This window comes from Erythrolamprus reginae, chromosome 2 (assembly GCF_031021105.1).
Source record: "Erythrolamprus reginae isolate rEryReg1 chromosome 2, rEryReg1.hap1, whole genome shotgun sequence".
Classification (NCBI taxonomy): Eukaryota; Metazoa; Chordata; class Lepidosauria; order Squamata; family Dipsadidae; genus Erythrolamprus; species Erythrolamprus reginae.
This window is the reverse complement of record NC_091951.1, coordinates 320842108-320863497: the sequence shown is the minus strand read 5'-3', so window position 1 is coordinate 320863497 and position 21390 is coordinate 320842108.

The window sequence follows — 21390 nt, the reverse complement described above, 5'->3', positions numbered from 1 at the left end:
TGCGGAAGCAAAAAACCGTCACCGAAACATGGCCACACCTGCGGCTCCATGCACAATTTTGCTATCTTCACAGGTGCATAAGCAAAATCACGCTGACCCCGCAAGCACTCATGAGCCGTGGCGATGAGCCCAATTTAGCATTCCGGCTAGCAGCCCACCCCTGTACAGGACCACAGAGAAACTATAAAAAGATGTTTCAGAGCCACACTACACAAATGATAACAAGGACATTACCATGCCAAGGTACCCTTTCTGAGATTATCTCTTCCCCAAAAATTGTGCTAAATGTACTGGTCATTAAGGAAAGAAGCATCAATGAACTTCAAAATAGTGTTGTTGTTGCTGCTGTTGTTTTAATTGGGATGGTTTAAAAAGTTAAGTAGCTGCTGCCATAGTAGTCAGCTTTTTGATGCATGTGTTCCTACAATATTGTAAGACAACAAATCAAGAATAGTTTTGTTTGCAGGACTTTCTGTTCCTCCAGTGAGCCTGAAACTGCATCAGCAGAGAAATTCCTGTCGAAAGGAACTATTTTTATTAGCAATTATCAGAGATGAACTGTCTGCTTTCTATTCGGGAGTCACAAAGAAACTGTGATCTTAAGGTTGTCTATATGGAAATGTTTCATGTGTAAGAAGAATACATTGTGGGGATGGACATACTGCTGATGAACTATGTAAGTAGTTTTGCGCAATTATGTAAATTAGCTTTTAAAGTATTTTTAGTATTTGGAATAACTGGAACATTTGACAGGCTTTAGAGAAAGTAAGCAGAGTTGGAGGAGGGAGAACTGTGCCTATTAGAAAGCCTGAGAAATGCAACAAATGTACTAGACATGTTTACTAGACAAATTTAGTATATACCCACACACAACTGAATGGTTGTTTCAGCACAAATTAACAAATTATTTTCTTTAAAAATAATACATTGTCAGATCTAATGCAACAAGGAAGTTCTATCCTTGGGCCGACAGGGATGGACAGAAGTGCTTGCAAAATTTTATGGCTTTGGCACCAAAATATTTATTTACTTTGTTACTAGATGCCATATCTGAGCTGCATTTGTGGAAATTAGCCAGTTTGTGCCCAAGCAGCAGTAAGGGATTGTCTTACTTTTTGACCTGGGGATGAAAATAAAAACCATTCTCAAATAGTGGCTGTTGGAGTTTTTGCCATGCATATTCATCAACAGAAGAATTTGCATTTGTTTTTCCTGAAAAATAACAAATTCTTTAGGGATGCTGTCAATGGAAAGCTGAAGGGACAAAAAAGAGACCGTATTTTGGGGAAGAAAATTATCTTTTCTGAATCCTGCTGCATCAAGACTACATTTCCCAGGGTACCAATGGGGTGGAAGAACCATAAGAAATAAATGGGATTTTCTTAGAGTAGACTTTTATTCACTTTGCTGAGTAGCTCCTTTGTGCTGTGACACACTTATTTAATCCCTGACACCGAAGGAGCAGGAACAACGACAACAAAAATGACAATCAAATGTATTTGGTGCTTACGAATGTAAAAGAAGACCCAATATATTTCTTGTAAGGAGGGCAGTGGGAAAACAAACAAACAATTCTATATATGTGCCAGTAGATTAGAACTGCCCCTACTCTCCTTGCCTTTCATAAGCTCCTTAAGACCCACCTGTGTCATCAGGCATGGGGGAACTGAGGCATCTCCCCTGGGCGTACAATTTATGAATGGTATGTGTGTATGTATGTGTGTTAGAAAATGGGGTCTTTTAAATGTTTTTTAATAGGAATTTAGATTTGTCGCAAACTGTCTTTTTCACTTGTTGTGAGCCACCCCGAGTCTGCGGAGAGGGGCGGCATACAAATCTAAATAAATAAAATAAATAATAAACAATAAATAAATATGAATTTGACAGTGTATGTGGGAAGGGACCAGATATAACTTCTTCTCCTTTTCTTTGCAAAATATAAAATGTAAAAACCACTTTGCAAGAACTGGACCAAACTGGCTACACAACATTTTTAGATACTTATGTATTATACACATATGTGTAACACATGCAGCAGGTTTGCTGAAAGTCCCAACTGAAAGTGCAGTCTGCTCATGCATGCCAGCCTTCCAAAAGATATCACTGTTTTGCTTGTGCTATCCTACTTTATGAAACATTTCTTTCCACATGCTTTGAACAGCCTTTCTGCTAATTCTGTAAGCTGCTGATCAAGATAGCACGTCAGTGAGTGCCAGCACTGTTAGTGGTGAGAAATGATGAGCGTATCAGTTGACTAACATTTGGAGCACTGCATGTTGTCCCTCCTTATTTCAGGCAATTTCATTTTCCATTGCAAATAAAAGATGGGCAAGAGAAGTCATCTCACATCTCCATCGCAACCCTGATAAAAGTCAACCATCTACCAAACCTGTGGTTAGGTTGTTTGTTTTTCAGATGATATCTACTTAGATCTCAGTAGCTGAAATGCTTGGGAAATATTTAAGCTAATAGTATTCTAGTATTTTAGGCGGGGTATAGAAGAAACCCGAATATGCCAAGACCTTCATAACTGTACCCGTGAAAATCTATGAAAACACACACACACACACACACACACACACACACACACACACACATATATATTCATCAATATAATTTAATTCAAATCCAATTAATAATCATTCAGATTACATACATTTTATAAACCTTATATCATTTACTTTACTTTTACTATCATTTACTTTTCTTCCAATAACATATAGATATTTACCAACTTTAAACTTGGTCAATTCTATCAATTTATATCCCATTACTGCATTCAGTTCATTTTTTAAATATTTCTCCCTCTTAGTTCATGTAAATATTTAACAATTTTAAGTTTTTATTAGTAGTTATATTTGCTTATAATAATTTGTGATCCCTAAAATAGTACTAAAAAAAGCAAAAAAAATATTGTGTAATAAACAAATCCCAATCACCCATTTACTTTAAACTTCCATTTTCTTTTTCTAATCTCCCCTAGTTTCCTTCTTGTCATTTTGTTTCACTTTTTCTTTTTTCAATTTCTTTCACTTTTCTTTTTTCTCTTTCTCATTATGTATACACTTCCTGTTCTTCTCAATCTTTCCCCTCTATTTCCGTTTTAATTTTCCATATCCACTACCTCTGCCCATACCATATCCTTTTCTTATCACTATTCATCCTAGTGTAATCATAAGTCTACGGAGAGGGGCTGCATACAAATCTAATAAATAAATAAATAAATATAAACTGTGATCATTAGTCTGTCCATTTGCAAAGTCTTCTTTCTTTTTGTCTCTATAATTCTGTTTCTTCTCCTTCCACATCATCAATAAAACCAATATGATCATCATAGTAAGTAATGTGTCTGTTAATCTGTCCATTTTCAAAATCTTGGTTCCTTTTATCTTTGTGATCGTCTATATTTTCTTCCATCTGGTCATTTTCCTCTGATTTTTCTTCTCCAATTCTTTGCTTTGTATCTGCTATCATATTTTCACACTCTTTATTGTTATCCTTATTATAATCATTATTAGAAACTGCCTTTTTATCCAAAACTTTCTGTATTTTCTTCCTAATTCCATGTTCAAATTCTTTAAAATGTCTCCTTAAGTCTTCACAATAGTCTTTAAAGAAAAGTGTAAAATTCGCTTCCATGTCATCACTGTCAAGACACAAGCCTTTATAATAAATCCAGCTGTCTAAGAATGTCTCTACAACAGCCAAATGCAAATTTCTTTCCTCTGTGCCAAATACAGTAACCATTTTGATAGTTAATGTAGCCTTTTCAAAGTTCATTCAAAGTTCAGTCAGCCAGCAGATGAGAATCCCTTTTTTTGTAACAATTGGAGACAAAATAACCAGTGCTTTATATTGACTAAAATAAGCTCTCACTTCAAGGTCAACAGCTGAGTAAACAATCACTGGTGAACAGTTAATGTGAAACTTCTCACCAGCAGATGGCACTCTTACTCATAGGTCTTCTGCTTATATTCCATGCCTTTGTATATTTTAAAAATTGTAAACATTGATATAAATTAGATCCAATACCTTCTTAATCCATAGTTAATTCAAAAGTTCTCAGAATTTTCTAGCATTGGGTTTTAGTTACAACCTTCTGAATTATTTATTTTTTTAAATCTTACATTTGCTAATTAGTTGCTTTCCCAAGCTTTTCAATGTGTTTCCTTTAAGCTTAAAATAAGTCCCAAATTTCTTCTCGGGCAAAGTGACTTACCAGTTTAATTTTCTACTTTTGTTTTCTACCTTCAGAACTACTAAACCACTGTCATGTACCACTGAATTAAAGGCTTTACAGAAGTCTATGTAAATCTATTGCTTTTCCCTAATCGAGTTGTGTAGTCCATATGTTTTTACAGTGTAGGAATTGTAGATTACGGGATTTTTTTTTTCTGAAACCAAATTGTTAGTTCGAGTAGGTCGTTTGTCTCTAAGTAGTGGATAATGGATTGCTTAATAATTGATTCTATGACTTTGCAGGTGATGCAACATAAAGAAATTGGCCTGTAATTTTTAACTAGGCTGGGCTCTCCCTTTCTGAAGATAGGGATGAGCATGGCTAGTGACCATAGGTTGGGAAACAAGTTGGTCCTGACATATTTTTTTCAAAGATTGTGCTTAGAGGTTCTTCTGTGGCAGTGGAAAGCTTTTTTTAAGAAGTAGGCACATAGTCCGTTTGGTTCAATAGATAGAAATGATTTTAGATTGCATAGTGCCTTTTCAATGTTAGCTTCTGTAAAGTCGATATGTATTAGATCGTTGTAATTATCTGTGGTACAGCTAGGAAATATTGGACATGAGCCACTGCTGTTTACAAAGACTGAACTGAAGAATGTGTATCCTTGCAAAGAAAGTGGCATGGATTTCCTTCTGTAACTCAGATGAAAGTATTGATTTTTTTTATTTTGAGATTCTGAGCATAGTGCTAAGGAACTCAATCTTTTGTATTCTATATTTTGTTGTTGAGTTTGTATAATGCTTTTATCCTATTCTTGAAAACATTGAATGAGCCCCTCATCCGCCTGTTGCCAATCACATCATGTCAATCTTTTGCTAGGAGCGTTTGAACTTTCAAATACCAATCTGTCACTCTGACTGTACATCCTCTGTGCATACATGCACAAATGTTAAGTGGTTAAGTTTACAAATAAGTAGAACATAATTTTAACCAATTGAATCCTACTAGGCTTAATCTACCATATCTTTTTTTACTTGCCTGTGGGTGTCCTTGACCTTAATCCAACTCCAGTATCAGTGTCCAAGATTTCAAGCACATTCAAGTCTTGGTGTTGAGTTTCATATGGGGAAAATATATGCACAGAAATCTCTTTTCTGTAAAATAATTCCTAATGTTCTAGCTGTCTTTTCATCACTGCATTACGCTTATGAATATTTCCCACCATATTAATTTTTCAATGTAACAAGGAACAATTAATTTACAAATCAATGTTAAGAAGTAAGAACACTTTAAAGCTATATATAGGACTCGTTGTATTTAGTAACTACTGTATAATATTGCTCTGACATCTCTTATTCCCCACAAGGATTAGTTTTAAAAGCCGTAGCATAACTATTGAAAACAGTCAGCCTTACACTGGCATATCCTCTAACCTTTGAAGAGATCAGCCTGACCTTAAAAGATGGAAATTATGTCTGACTGCCATTAAACAAACTTCTACAGAAAGGATTGTCTGTTAAGGGCAAATTGCAAGGAAATATTTGGTTCTGTAAGAACAAAAGCAATGTTAAAACATGGAGGGAAGCATTACAAAGTCAAATAATGTAATTCCATGGTAGTGTAAGAAGACAAGGATAGGAAGGAGTGATATTATATTCCAGTTTGTAATCAATCAGTATTCATCCAGAAGAGGGGTGGAAGGGATAGGATTAAGGAAATTCAAGTTTAGAATTGTGGCGAGCATGGGAAAGGTGGGGGAAGAATTCACCAGAATTCTGGGAGGAGCTATCTTATTCTCCTACTCTTTTCATTCTCTTCATCAACGACCTCTGCGATCATATCACAAGCAACTGTGTTCTTTTCACCGACGATGTAAAACTATTCAACACCACGGACAACACATCTACTCTCCAAAAAGACCTCGACTTTGTCTCTGATTGGTCCAACACCTGGCAACTTCAAATATCAACCAACAAATGCTCTGCCCTCCACATGGCAAAAAGAATCCAAACCTCATATATAAACTGAATAAACAAAATCTCACAGCTAACTCCCACTCGGTAAAAGACCTTGGAATACTAATAGCAAATGACCTAAGTGCTAAAGCCCACTGCAACAATATCACCAAAAAGGCTTCTAGAGTTGTTAATCTGATCCTACGCAGCTTCTGCTCCGGCAATCTCACACTACTCACCAGAGCCTACAAAACCTTTGCCAGACCAATATACAGTTCATCTGTCTGGAACCCATACCACATCTCGGACATCAACACCCTAGTAAATGTCCAAAGATACTTCACCAGAAGAGCCCTTCACTCCTCCACTCGAAACAGAATGCCCTACGAAAGCAGACTATCAATCCTAGGTCTAGAAAGCTTAGAACTACGACACCTAAAGCACGATCTAAGTATTGCCCACAAAATCATATGCTGCAATGTCCTGCCTGCCAATGACTATGTCAGCTTCAACCGCAACAACACAAGAGCACGCAACAAATTCAAACTTAATATTAATCGCTCCAAGCTTGACTGTAAAAAATATGACTTTAGCAATCGAGTTGTCGAAGCGTGGAACTCATTACCAGACTCCGTAGTGTCAACCCCTAACTCCCAACATTCCTCCCTTAGACTATGCAAGATTGACCTCTCCAGGTTCCTAAGAGGTCAGTAAGGAGCGTACATAAGTGCACTAGCCTGCCTTTTGTCCCCTGTCCAATTGTCTCTCCTTATCTCATATATCATATACCTTTTCTTCCTTTCATATATCTTCTCCTCTACTTTTATATCTTTTCTTTATATATAATACTTCATGTCTGTCCTCTTCAATATGTATTGTGTATTGGAGAAAATAAATAAATAAATCATAAGATTTCAGAGCTAAGTGGTGGCTTAGTGGTGAAGACATGAGGTTGGAAATCCAGCAGCCCAGGTTCAAGACCAGAGGGCCACACGTCCTACCTCCTGCTCATCTAGCAGTGCAAATGTGAGTTGATGAAAGAGGTACCACTTCGGTGGGAAGGTAATAGCACTCCATGGAGTCATGCTGGCTACATGACTATGGAAACGTATTTGGAAAATTGCTAGTTCAGTTGCCTTGAAATGGAAATTCTCAGATTTCAGATGATAAATAATTTCCATGTTTTAAAACCAGTGTAATGAGTGTAATGGTACTCTAAATTGAACAACCAACTTACCAGCGCAACTGAGAAGTATGTTATGGTATTGGAGAATAATTTTCAAGGAAATTTGGATATTAGCTGATGCCTGTTCTGTCGAGCTCTCTGGTAGAATCCTCCTGAAAATTCACAGATACAAATTTCACACACACACGTTTGAAAATTTAAAACAATGTTCTTTATACCGAAAATTCAAATAAACTAAGCACTCGTCTCCAAACAAACTGGTAATTTGTACAAGTCCCTTATCAGTTCTGTGATACTTAGATTGCAGCTGTGAGGCAATTCACAGTCCTTCTTCTTTCACAAAGTGAAACACACTTTGCTCTGGTTTACTTTCAAAGCGGGGAAAAATCAGCACACAAAGATCAAAGTCAGCAAAGCAGTCATGAAACACAACGATCAGATAATCCTCCACAATGGCCAAACCCACAGACTGCTATTTATAGCAGCCTCATTAATTACCACAGCCGCACCCAACCACAGGTGGCCTCATTTTTTTTGATAATAATCTCTCAGTTGTTGCTGCCTATACATCGCTCTCCACATGCGTGGCTGTATCATTAACTCTTGTTCCGAATCCAAGGAGGAGCTAGATAATTGATCTCCTTCTGAGCTGTCTGCCACACTGTCCTCTTCCCTGTCACTCATGTCTTCTTGGTCAGAGGAGCTTTCATCAGCAGATTCCACCAGAAGCAAAACAGGCCTGCGGCATGTGGATGTCTCCCTCATATCCACAGTCCTTGGGGCAGGAGCTGGGCCAGAGCTAACCACAACAATGCCACATACTCTATACAAATGTTATTGAAGAATTGAGAGGCTTTGGAAATGGTGAAATTATCTTATCTTTTGGGAATGCCCCAATATAGCAATAGCACTTAGATTTATATACTGCTTCACAGTGCTTTACAGCCCAATCTAAGCGGTTTACAGAGTCAGCATACTACTCCCAAAAATCTGGGTCCACATCTTAGGAATCTCAGAAGAAGAAGAGCAGGCTGAGTCAATCTTGAGACAGTCAGAATCAAACTTCTGGCAGCGAGCAATGAATTAGCCTGCCATACTTCCTTCTGACTACTGCACCACCATCATTCCATGCATCACCAGCAATTATATTAAAATGGAAACATTATCACAGATTTAATTTACATTACTAGAATCGGTGTCTGTAGACCTCAAATTTTAATTTCTAATGAAAGAAACTATTGTTTTTTTATCTGCTGATCTAGATACCTTAGAACTTCTTTTGACGATATTTTTCAATTTGCTTAATTCCGTGGCATTGTGTAAAATGCCCACAGGTGCATTCACAGTTACAAACATATCCATTTCTTTGTAACCGTCTTGTTGCTCATGGTTCCCGGTATAAAAATATGTCAGAGAACTTTATTATTTATTATATTTATCTATCACATTTTCAGATTGCACATCTCTCTTAAGTGACTCCTTTTTTTCATGGGAATTAAGCCTTTCATGGGATTTCATTAAATTATGGCACATCTGGGAACAGATAAACTGCTGAATGGAGGATGATATGGTAAAAGAAAGGACATTCACACATAAGGTTTGGCCATTTCATTAATAATACAAGAGTTCCATACCTTACCCATGAGTGCTTCATTAAAATATTATTCTCCTTTAGAAGATAACAAACAAAAATCAAAATTAATGGTCAAAATGCAGAATAAATTCAATTTGCCACTGGAAATAACAAGTAATGAACAACTGTCAATGCTTTTTTGTTAAACATCCAGAGCATTGTTTGAGAATTATGCATTTGAAAGGAATGGCAAGAGCTATATAAATGGAGGGAACAAAATCTCCCTTTTGGGAAATTATTGGTTAGTGTTGCAAACTAGATGTGATGCAATTCATGCCATTATGAGCTGTATGTATAGCTTTTTAAAAGTAAGCTGTAGTCATTGAGGGAGAAAAAATATCTGTGGATTGGAGAAATGTGGTCCCCAAACATTATTATATTATATTTATTGGATTTGTATGCCGCCCCTCTCCGCAGACTAGAAAATAAAAGAAAACTTTTATTTATGTACATCTTGCCTCTACATTCTAGGGAATGTGCAAGGTGGCCAACTAAAAAATGTAAAAATTTAAATTACAGTGGTACCTCGACATACGAGTCTAATTCGTTCGAGACCCGAGCTCGTATGTCAATCAACTCGCATCTCGAACGAATGCCGTTAGACTTTGTTTTTCGCGCCGAGATAACAGGAAGCATGGAATTCTTGCGCCACCTAGTGGAAGCTCGGCTTGTATCCCGAATTTGAGCTTGGGTGTCGAACAGAAATTTTGCTCGTGTCTCGACTCATAACTTGGAATACTCGCATGTGGAGCAGCTTGTATCTAGAGGTACTACTGTACTAAGATCCAAGATTGAAATCAACATTAAAATAATAAAAGGTAAAGGTTTCCCCTTCTAGTTATGTCTGACTTTAAGGGGCAGTGCTATTCTCTGTTTTTTAGTTGAGAGAGCCAGCATTGTCTGAAGATGCTTCTGTAGACATGTGGCCAACTTGACCATATATATGGAATGCTGTTATTTTCCCATTAAAGTGATACCTATTTATCCACTTGCATTTGCATGCTTTCGAACTGCTATATTGGCAGAAGCAGGGGCAAGGATTGGAGCTTACCCTGTCATGTGGTACCTGGGACCCAAACTGCTAATCTTCCAGTTGACAAACCCAAGGGGCATGCTGGGGTTAATATTTCTCTCTTACTAGTATCATGTATATAAACATTGTTATATCTGATAGTCTTTTTTTGTTATATCTTTGTATACTACCAATACGTATTTGACAAAAACATTTTTTTAAAGTCTTAATCATTAGGCTATGGTACCAACGGTGTGATTCAGCTGGTTCAGACCGCTTCAGGTGAACTGGATGTTAATTTTTACATCTGGTTTGCTAATTGCCACTCCGCTTGTCCCACCTCATCCCTCCAAGGCATCTCCATGCGGCCCGATTTGGATGAGAGGTAAGTGCAGGGCCTGCGCAGAGGCTCTGGGAGGGCAAAGAATGGGCCTACTGGAAGTCCAGAAACTGACATTTCTAGCCTCTCTCAGGCCTCTGGAGCCTGGGGCAGGGCAAAAAGTTGGTTTACCGGAAATCTGGAAATGAGCCCATTTTCGGCCTCCAGAGGGCCCCTGGAGCCCAGGAGAAGCTATTTTCAGTCTCCAGGAGGCTTGAGGAAAGCCTCCGGAGCCTGGGGAGGGCAAAAATGCCTCCTGCCATGATGCAGGAGGCCGAGTAGGCCATGCCCCATGGCCATGTCCACCCAGCAACCAGACAAATGGTTGCTATAAGAATTTCAATCCCACCCCTGCATGGTACCCCTATTAATGTGCCTTCAAAGTCAGTGCTAACTCTTAGAAGTTATATGGACAGACCTTTTCCAGGATTTTTTCTTCCCAATAAGGTCTTAAAGTTTCCCAGTAGCATATTCATTGCAGCTTTCCTTTTGAAACAGCCAAATCTTTGCACAATTTGTCCAAAATATGATAAGGTCCCACAGAGTTGGCCTTCTCCGGGTCCTGTTGACTAAACAATGTTGTTTGGCATGCCCCAGGGGAAGAGCCTTCTTTGTGGTGGCCCCGGCCCTCTGGAATCAACTCCCCCCGGAGATTAGAAGTGCCCCACCCTCGTCTTTTGTAAACTACTCAAGACCCACCTATACGACCAGGCATGGGGGAGTTGAGACACCTTTCCCCCAGGCTCTTTATATTTTATGTTTGGTATGTATGTGCTCTTTGGTTTTTAAATATGATAGGGTTTTATATGCTTCTTTTTTAATATTAGATTTGTTTTGCTATAATATTGTTTTTTATTATTGTTTTGAACCGCCCCGAGTCTTCGGAGAGGGGCGGCATACAAATCTAATAAATTATTATTATATTATTATTAATTTCTGCCTGACTATTTGTGCCTCAAATGAGACTTCTCAGCTGATATGTTCTGTGATCCATCCATTTGTTTCTGTTCTTGGCTATTTCCAACACCAAAGTTTAAATTCATTAGTACCTTTCCTGTCCATCCTCTTCAAGGTCCAACTTTCACTCTCATAGAGAGTTACAGAGGAAACCAGATGTAAAAGTTATAAGTTTAAACTTATAGCAATGTTATAATTAAATTTATGTTGTTGTTGTTCATTCCTGATATGCACAAGGAAAGTATGGCAACGTGTTCTAACTTAGATACAAATTTGAATTAAAAAGAGTTAGGGAATGAAACTTGTTCTTGACCCAGGAATTGTATATATTCATTCTGTTTTATTGTTGAGGCCTAATGAACTACCAATTTGTATATGTTTAAAAAGAACAATCTATTTTATTTGAATTATAATATTTTGGCCTCCATGTATTTGACAACGACCTTATGATGTAGGCTAGACTGGATCACCTGTCTTGCTTGTGGAAATACAATACTATTCATAAATAGAGATTTACATTTCTGTTTAATCCTTATATTTGTATTCTCTTTGTAAATATGATGATTAAACAGAAACAGGGTATTCTGAGCTCATATTCGCTCTGTAGTAGCCCTTTACAGCTGTGGTTTGAAAATAAATTCAGCAGATTCCCTGAGCAGCAAAAGAAAGAAAAACAAATGTTACAGAATTACTGACATTACCAGTATTGCTTGTGCAAGGATTGGCCTCATAAAAGACAAAAGTAGCATTAAAACCCTGTTCGGAAAAGAAAGTACAGTGGTACCTCTACTTAAGAACTTAATTCGTTCTGTGACCAGGTTCTTAAGTAGAAATGTTTGTAAGTAGAAGCAATTTTTCCCATAGGAACCAATGTAAAAGCAAATAATGTGTGCAAACCCATTAGGAAAGAAATAAAAGTGTCATAAAGCAAGCACTGATTATACTTTTTTTTTTTTTTAGTGGTCACTCAGCAAATTCCAAGGCTGTAAAGTCAACCTTTTGTTCGCTATGGGACATTTTTGCTGAAAAACTGTTGTAAGTTATAGTCATGTGACTGTGAAACATTGTACACAGCCATAAATGCAGGTCAATTGCTGATCACCAAAATGTGGTCATGTGACCATGTGGAGTGGACAGCCATTGAATCTTCGGAACCAGCTTATAAGTTATTTATTTATTTACTTATTTATTTATTAGATTTGTATGCTGCCCTTCTCCGAGGATTTGGGGGGCAGGTTCTGTGTCTTTTGAGAAAACTGTTCAGTTTTCTCAAAAGACACCTTGCAAAATAATACTATAGAGGGATATAGCATTGCTTCCAGCTGTACGGATTCAGCTCCAGTGATCTTAGAAGCCGATGTCTTAGAAGAACTTGAACGATTAAAGATAAATAAGTCAATGGGTCCAGGTGGCATCCACCCCAGAGTTCTTAAAGAACTCAGATCTGTCATTGCTACCCCCCCCTGACTGATTTGTTTAACCAATCCCTGTTAACAGGAGATGTTCCTGAGGATTGGAGAATGGCCAGTGTTGTGCCTATCCACAAGAAGGGCAGTAGAGAAGAAGCTGGTAACTACAGGCCAGTTAGCTTGACATCAGTTGTAGTTAAAATGATGGAAACTCTACTGAAAAAGAGGATAAATCAGCACCTAAAAAACAATAACTTATTGGACCCAAATCAGCATGGCTTTACTGAAGGCAAATCATGTCAGACTAATCTCATTGATTTCTTTGACTATGTCACAAAGGTGTTGGATGAAGGTGGTGCCGTGGATATTGCCTATCTGGACTTCAGCAAAGCCTTTGATACAGTTCCACATAAAGAGCTGATAGATAAATTAGTGAAGATTGGACTTAATCCCTGGATAGTTCAGTGGATTTCAAGCTGGCTGAAGCGTAGACATCAGAGTTATTGTTAATGGCGAGTATTCTGAGCAGAGACAGGTTACAAGCGGTGTGCCACAAGGGTCTGTTCTGGGTCCTATTCTTTTTAATATGTTTGTGAGTGACATAGGGGAAGGTTTGGTAGGGAAGGTTTGCCTATTTGCTGATGACTCTAAAGTGTGCAATAGGGTTGATATTCCTGGAGGGGTCTGTAATATGGTAAATGATTTAACTTTACTAGATAAATGGTCAAAGCAATGGAAACTGCACTTTAATGTTTCCAAATGTAAAATAATGCACTTGGGGAAAAGGAATCCTCAATCTGAGTATTGCATTGGCAGTTCTGTGTTAGTAAAAACTTCAGAAGAGAAGGATTTAGGGGTAGTGATTTCTGACAGTCTCAAAATGGATAAGCAGTGTGGTCGGGCAGTAGGAAAAGCAAGTAGGATGCTTGGCTGCATAGCTAGAGGTATAACAAGCAGGAAGAGGGAGATTGTGATCCCCTTATATAGAGCGCTGGTGAGACCACATTTGGAATACTGTGTTCAGTTCTGGAGACCTCACCTACAAAAAGATATTGACAAAATTGAACGAGTCCAAAGACGGGCTATAAGAATAGTGGAAGGTCTTAAGCATAAAACGTATCAGGAAAGACTTAATGAACTCAATCTGTATAGTCTGGAGGACAGAAGGAAAAGGGGGGACATGATTGAAACATTTAAATATGTTAAAGGGTTAAATAAGGTTCAGGAGGGAAGTGTTTTTAATAGGAAAGTGAACACAAGAACAAGGGGACACAATCTGAAGTTAGTTGGGGGAAAGATCAAAAGCAACGTGAGAAAATATTATTTTACTGAAAGAGTAGTAGATCCTTGGAACAAACTTCCAGCAGACATGGTTGGTAAATCCACAGTAACTGAATTTAAACATGCCTGGAATAAACATATATCCATTGTAAGATAAAATACAGGAAATAGTATAAGGGCAGACTAGATGGACCATGAGGTCTTTTTCTGCCGTCAGTCTTCTATGTTTCTATGTAACTTGGAATGGTGACTAAGTGACCAGTCATAAGTCAAAAACTATCTCTACAATTCTCTCTCCACCTTCACAACTCTTTCAATAGTTGCTCCGTCCCCCCAAAATGGACAAAATGGGGGGAAATCAATTCAAAACTTAAATGGTGGAAGAAACATCCCTCCTAACTACTAGAGGTCTCTATTAAAACAGCGTATTATACCTTGTCCATTTTACAGGAGCAGTGAGTAAAAATCTATTTCTTTTTCCCCACGCGAGTATAAATCCACTTAAAGCCAAGGAATTTACCGAGAAGTAAGCAAGATATAGTACGGTGAATGGTTTAAAGTGACAACTTAAAGGACTGGTAGTTAGACAGCAGCTCTGGTGCTAATTCTCAAACTGTCAACACTTTTTAAAACTCTTATTTTAAAAAGAAAGATTATTTTTTTCCCCATGTGAACCATTAAATTTCATAATCAAGAGAAAGCTGCCATGGCGGCTACACATCCATCCGTGGTGACTGAGTACCTGCCGCTTCTCACCAGTGGGAATAATTAGAGTGAAATGAAACTGCAAACATCAATAACAAGGGAGGGAGAGAGAAATGTGAGGAATTTCAGTAAGACATCCTGAGATTTGTTCTTGCTTCTTATGTGGAATATAGATTTTTAATGCTCTGAAGATTTTAAACCACAGACTCCATTCCGAAGTTCTAAAGTACAAAGGCTTTCAATCACAAGAAAGGAGAAAAAAAATCTAGAATATGCAATGACTCTATTACGCCTTTTATTATTTGGCAAGAATTATGGACAGAGGAAGGGCAACCCCAGAGAATGACAAAGGCTAGAACCTTTCTCTCTCTCTCCCCCCTCCCACCTTCTTCATCCTCATTGTGTTTTGCTTTTTTAACTGAAGCCTATACCCAGCTGAGGTCAAGGACACACTCGGATTCTCCTATCTCCGGAGGCCACTTTGTGTCTTTCGGATCGTTCTTGGAAAGCCAGCTCTGGGGTTTATGTATGTATGTTGAAAGGGACCCTGTAGGTCATCTAGTCCAACCCCTTGCTTAAGCAGCAATCCTACACAACCCCAGTCAGATGACAGCCCAAGTTCCTCTTGAATATGTCGAGTGTTGGGGCACTTAGTTGATCACCCTCAACCTCGGGAAGTTCCTCTTTATTTCCAGGTTGAATCTCTCCTTGGTCAGTTTCCATCCATTGCTCCTGGTCTGGCCCACTGGTCCCTGGAAAATAGTGTGACTCCTTCCTCTCTGTGGCAACCCCTCAAATACCTATAGAGTGGTACCTCATGATACGAACTTAATTGGTTCCAGGAGGAAGTTCGTAAGGTGAAAAGTTTGTAAGATGAAACAATGTTTCCCATAGGAATCAATGTAAAAGCAAATAATGCGTGCAAATCCTTCAGGAAAATCCCAAACTTTAGAAGGGAGGTGAACAGAGGGCAGGTGGAAGAAGCAAGGCTTGGCTAAAGGGTGAGTGGGAAGGAAGAAAGGCAAGGGGGGGCGCCCCTCCCTTTTCTTTCTTCAAAAGACACCCTTTCAGTGCCTGTGCAAGCACGCTGTTCTACTTTTTAAAATGCAAACTCTTTCCCCCTCCAACCCGCCCCTCCCTCTTCTTTCTTCAAAAAAGGGAAAAAAAGGAAACCCCTTCATCCCAGCAGCAGCGGCTTGGGTTCATAAGGTGAAAATAGTTCGGAAGAAGAGGCAAAAAAATCTTAAACACCGGATTTGTATCTCAAAAGGTTCGTTAGAAGAGGCATTCGTAAAATGAGGTACCACTGTATATTGCTATCATGTCCCCCCTGGACCACCTTTTCGCTAGGCCAGTGTTTCCCAACCTTGGCAACTTGAAGATATCTGGACTTCAACTCCCAGAATTCCCCAGTCAGTGAATGCTGGTTGGGGGATTCTGGGAGTTGAAGTCCAGATATCTTCAAGTTGTCAAGGTTGGGAAACACTGTGCTAGACTATCCATGCCCAGTTCCAGTAACCTCTCTTCGTATGTCTTGGTTTCTAGTCCCTTTATCATTTTGATTGCTTTATAATAATGATTAGTACAACATATTACTATGTATAATCCACATTGGTGATTTGCCCCACGCATATAAGCCAGTATCCTATAATAATAGTTACTAAGACATTCCAGTTCAACCAGCACACCTACCTATCTGCCTCATATTCTGGGTCGTTCCATGCACGACACGTCTGGGGACGTGACTAGTTATTCATTGCTAATTATTCATAATTACTCATGAATATCCTGTTCCAAAGTTTCTATGTCCCTTTTGTAGTGAATTGACCAGAGTTGGGTAGCAGGAGTTTGGAACTCCAGGACAAAAAGGGTCATGCTTTTGTAGGATAGAAGTATGAGACAATATTTTTATGCAACAGAATCTGGAAAACTGATAGCACGATCCCCTCCAATATGAAACTGATGCATCGTTGAAAGAAAGGATTAATTAGATTCATTCTCTGTGCTCATGTACCATAGGAATTCAAATTAAAGCATCTCTCAGACAGTTTTCTCAGCTTCTGTCTGAACATAGCTAGGAAAGGAAGCCCACCATTTCTCTAGGTAACTGGAGTGATATAGAATTGTTTGTATTATTAGCAAGGTTTCCCTGGAGGTCAGTTGGATCTGCCACCTAGTAATTTAAAACCATTATTATCGTCCAATACTTTGTGATAATGCAAAATGAGTCAATGACTTTTTATAGCACTCCTTCAATAGTTTAACAGCGCTATCCTACCCAATGTTTGCTTCTTATAGAGTTTTTTGTGTTTATTTATTTATTTATTCATTCATTCATTCATTTATTTATTGGATTTGTATGCCGCCCCTCTCCAGAGACTCGGGGTGGCTAACAGCGACAATAAAACAGTGTACAATAGTAATCTGATGTTAAAAACAATTAAAAGCCCATTAATATAAAAACCAAACATACATACATACATACCATGCATAGAATTGATGGCAGAGGTGGGTTTTAAGTAGCTTATGAAAGGCAAGGAGGGTGGTGGCAATTCTAATCTCTGGGGGGAGTTGGTTCCAGAGGGCCGGGGCCGCCACAGAGAAGGCTTTTCCCCTGGGTCCCACCAAGCGACATTGTTTAGTTGACGGGACCCGGAGAAGCTCCACTCTGTGGGACCTAACTGGTCGCTGGGATTCGTGCAGCAGAAGGCGGTCCCTGAGATAATCTGGTCCAGTGCCATGAAGGGCTTTTTAGGTCATAACCAACACTTTGAATTTAGTTCTCTAAGCGTCATTGTTTGTTTGCAGATGTTTCATTACATCACTAGATAACATCATGTTACCTCATCATTGAGTAATGAAACACCTGTAAATAAATAATCAAACTCAAAAGAACCCCAAGGACTCAACAATTCAACCTTCAGCTACTTATAATCTCTTCTATTAATTCTGCTCTCGTGCTACACTTACCCACTTTTCTCTTATGACTTCCTTTCCAATGCCCTAATCATCCTTGTTGTCTTTTTCTTATTAATGAAAAGCACATTCAGCATTTTTCCCACTGTTTATTATTTTTATATTAAAAAATAAAGAATCTCAGGAGTCAAACTTGACTCCTAGTGAGTACATGAGCCCAACCATGCAGGGATTATTTCTGAAATAATCTTACAGTATGAAATGTATTTCAGACTTCCTTATCTACCCTATACATCTGGGGTTCCTAATGATTCTCTATCCAAATACAGTGATACCTCTACTTACGAAATGAATTCGTTCCATGGCCAGGTTGTTAAGTACAAAAGTTTGTAAAAGAAGCAATTTTTCCCCATAGGAATCAATGTAAAAGTAAATAATGCGTGCGACTGGGAAAACCACAGGGAGGGTAGAGGAAGATTCCTAGAGAGGCCCCACAGAGACTTCTCCCCACCGTTTCCGGCCCTGTTTTCTCCCAGGAGATTCCTAGAGAGGCCCCACGGAGGCTTCCCCCTGCCTTTTCCAGTTACAGTTTCAGAGGCTCAGGTTTGTAAGTAAAAAATAGTTCTTGAGAAGAGGCAAAAAAATCTTGGAATCTTATCTAGAAAAGTTTCTTAAGTAGAGGCGTTCTTAAGTAGAGGTACCACTGGATAACTAAATCCGAGCTTCTGAGTCCAAACAAAATTCACCATCTGGTACTAGAATAGTGAATTGGGAGATCTTTATCTTGGAATTAAGAGCAATGGTTAGAACTAGGTATTGCAGGCTAATTCTGCCAACTGCCAGTAGTTTGATCCTGACCAGCTCAACATTGACTCAGCCTTCCAGCCTTCCAAGCTCCATAAAATTTTTAAATGTACAATTGTTATTTTAGATTCTAATTATTAGATTTGTCATTATATATTGTTTTTATCACTGTTGTGAGCCGCCCCGAGTCTGCGGAGAGGGGCGGCATACAAATCTAATAAATAATAATAATAAAATAAAGATCCAGATTGTTGGGGACAATATGCTGACTATGTAAACCACTTAGAGAGGGCTGTAAGGCACTATGAAACTGTATGTAAGTCTAAATGCTATTTCTATTTTACTTATTCTAAACTAAAAGAGAAAAAACAAGTGGAACAGCTTCTTAATACCTTCTTATTTACTGTACATTCAGAGGAATTTGGGGGAACTTCCTAACTATTGAGATAACTGGGGATTTAATAAAAGAAGGTGTTTAATTTCAAGGTGGGATCAGCAGCTTTAAAGGGGATAATAATGAACTCTTGATTGCTGTTCCCTTTCTTTGAAACAGTTCTCCTGAAAAATTAAGTTGCCCCAATATTATGGAAATTTAAGAAAGCAACAAAAATCTGCATATTACAAGGGTCACCCAGAAAGTAATGCAACACATTTTTTTCTTCAACAATTACTTAATGAACACAATGAAAAGAATGATGTTTCTTCTACACTTCCTATTTTCCACATCATCTCTGTCCCGTTCTATGGCCTTCCTCCAGCGAGACACAAGTATGAATGCCCTGTCGGTACCATTTCTTGTGGTTACGAAGCCATTTCTGCACTGTGCCAATCACCTCTAATGGCCTCTCCAGCAACTAACCGTACTTCTGCTTACTGCAGATTCTCCATAAACTGTACACAAACGTTTGTGAATGTTCCCAATAGTTTCTTTCTCCGCAGTGAGAAATTCAATGACGACACACTGCTTGTAATGTACATCACTTACAGATTCTATTTCAAAACACTGCTGCAGCTACGTTATCTGTCTGAAGAAACGCAAAATTTACACACGCACTCCTGACAATTTAAATAATGTATATCACATTCATATCATTACTGTAGGCTGAGGGAAAAAAATGTGGTGCATTACTTTCTGGGCAATACTCTGGGTTATACTTTCCTTGTATAACAGATTTCTGTCGAGGAGATAAATTGAGAGACAATCTTTCTTTGTATATGAATTTGTTGTATAATCCTGAACCTGAAACTTGTGGGTGGCATATTTATTATTTATTTGATTTTATTTCTTAGTTGTTTAAAACTTGTTTATGCACGGTTGACTTGTAAGCCTCTCAGAGTTGGTTAAGAACTGGAGGACTTCAAGGAAGAAATTGTGATCTGAAGATAGCTCCATGAAAAATGGGGTCAACTCCTTTTCCTTGGCCTTCTTGGCACCCCAAGTAAGACAAGGATTCCAACAACCAATCTAAGTTTGACTGGTGTATGTCTGCTTGGCCGTACTTCTAAAGAGACCGACCACCCTGAAATAATTTCTAGTGGGAAAAGTTATAACTTCATTTGCTGATTGCAGACTTGAAGTCCATTAAGAATTTTATGGCACACTCCTTTAAATTTTTTGCCTACATTTCTTCTGTGCCTTTATAAAATTTAAATAAAACTTTATTTTTTAAAATTTATTCTTTGTCCAATATACAATACATATGGAAGAGAATAGGCATTAAGTAATATATATAATGATAGAAAGTAAAAAGAAGAGTAGATGATAGGGAGAGAATATATATGATATAAGAGATAAAGAGAGAATATATATGATATATGAGTTAAGGAAAGACAATTGGACAGGGGACGATAGGCACATCAGTGCACTTATATACGCCCCTTACTGGCCTCTTAGGAACCTGGAGAGGTCAATCGTGGAGAGTCTAAGGGAGAAGTGTTGGGGATTGGGAGTTGACACTATTGAGTCTGGTAATGAATTCCACGCTTCAACAACTCGATTGTTAAAGTCATATTTTTTACAGTCAAGTTTGGAGCGGTTAATATTAAGTTTGAATCTGTTGTGTGCTCTTGTGTTGTTGCGGTTGAAGTTGAAGTAGTCGTTGACCGGAAGGATGTTGCAGCATATGATCTTGTGGGCAATACTTAAATCGTGTTTTAGGCGCCGCAGTTCTAAGCTTGTTATTGTTTTAAAAAAAAAATAAATTAAAATGGGGTTGACAACCATGGTGGAATGAAGCTATGCTGACTGGAGAATTCTGGGAGTTGAAATCCACAAGTCTTAAAGTTGCCAAGCTTGAAGACCTCTGCATTAGTGAAAGAAGTTTTAACTGCAAATTTAAGGACTGAAAAATATTGTTGAATAAATAGCAAAAGGATGATAAAAACTTTGATTTTAGAAAATTATTAGTGGACTAAGAGTCCAGATAAATTTGAAATAAGATTTTGGAATTAATTATAATAATCCTTCCTCTGGGAAAATGCTTTTATTTTTTTAAATTCTTTTTTTTCTTGCTTTAAAATAGTAAGCCAAGACCTGACTCTATTATCAATCCTGGGACACCTGGTAAACTGGAATCATGTTTAAATGGCTTTATTGTTCAGCTGGCTATTTTTATTCCCTCTTTGCCTAAGGTTTATATCTCCATTCTATAATATTTGCTATTAATGTGATTTTTATATTTTTTGTACCTGTGATTTTTTTAAATATGTGATTTTGTTTGCTGTGTGCCACTCAGAGCCACTTTTGGTAAGATTGGGCAGCTATATAAATGTGATTACTAAATAAATATATAAGAAGTTAAGAATTACTGTATCAACTGATATTATTTATATTAAATACACTATAGGCCTCTATTGTTTTCTTGAAGATAAATTATATATAGTCATATCCTTACTAGAAAGGATATAGTAGAAATATAGCACTTCTGTTAAAGTACTTTTACCAGAAGTGCTATATTTCTAGTTAATTATAAA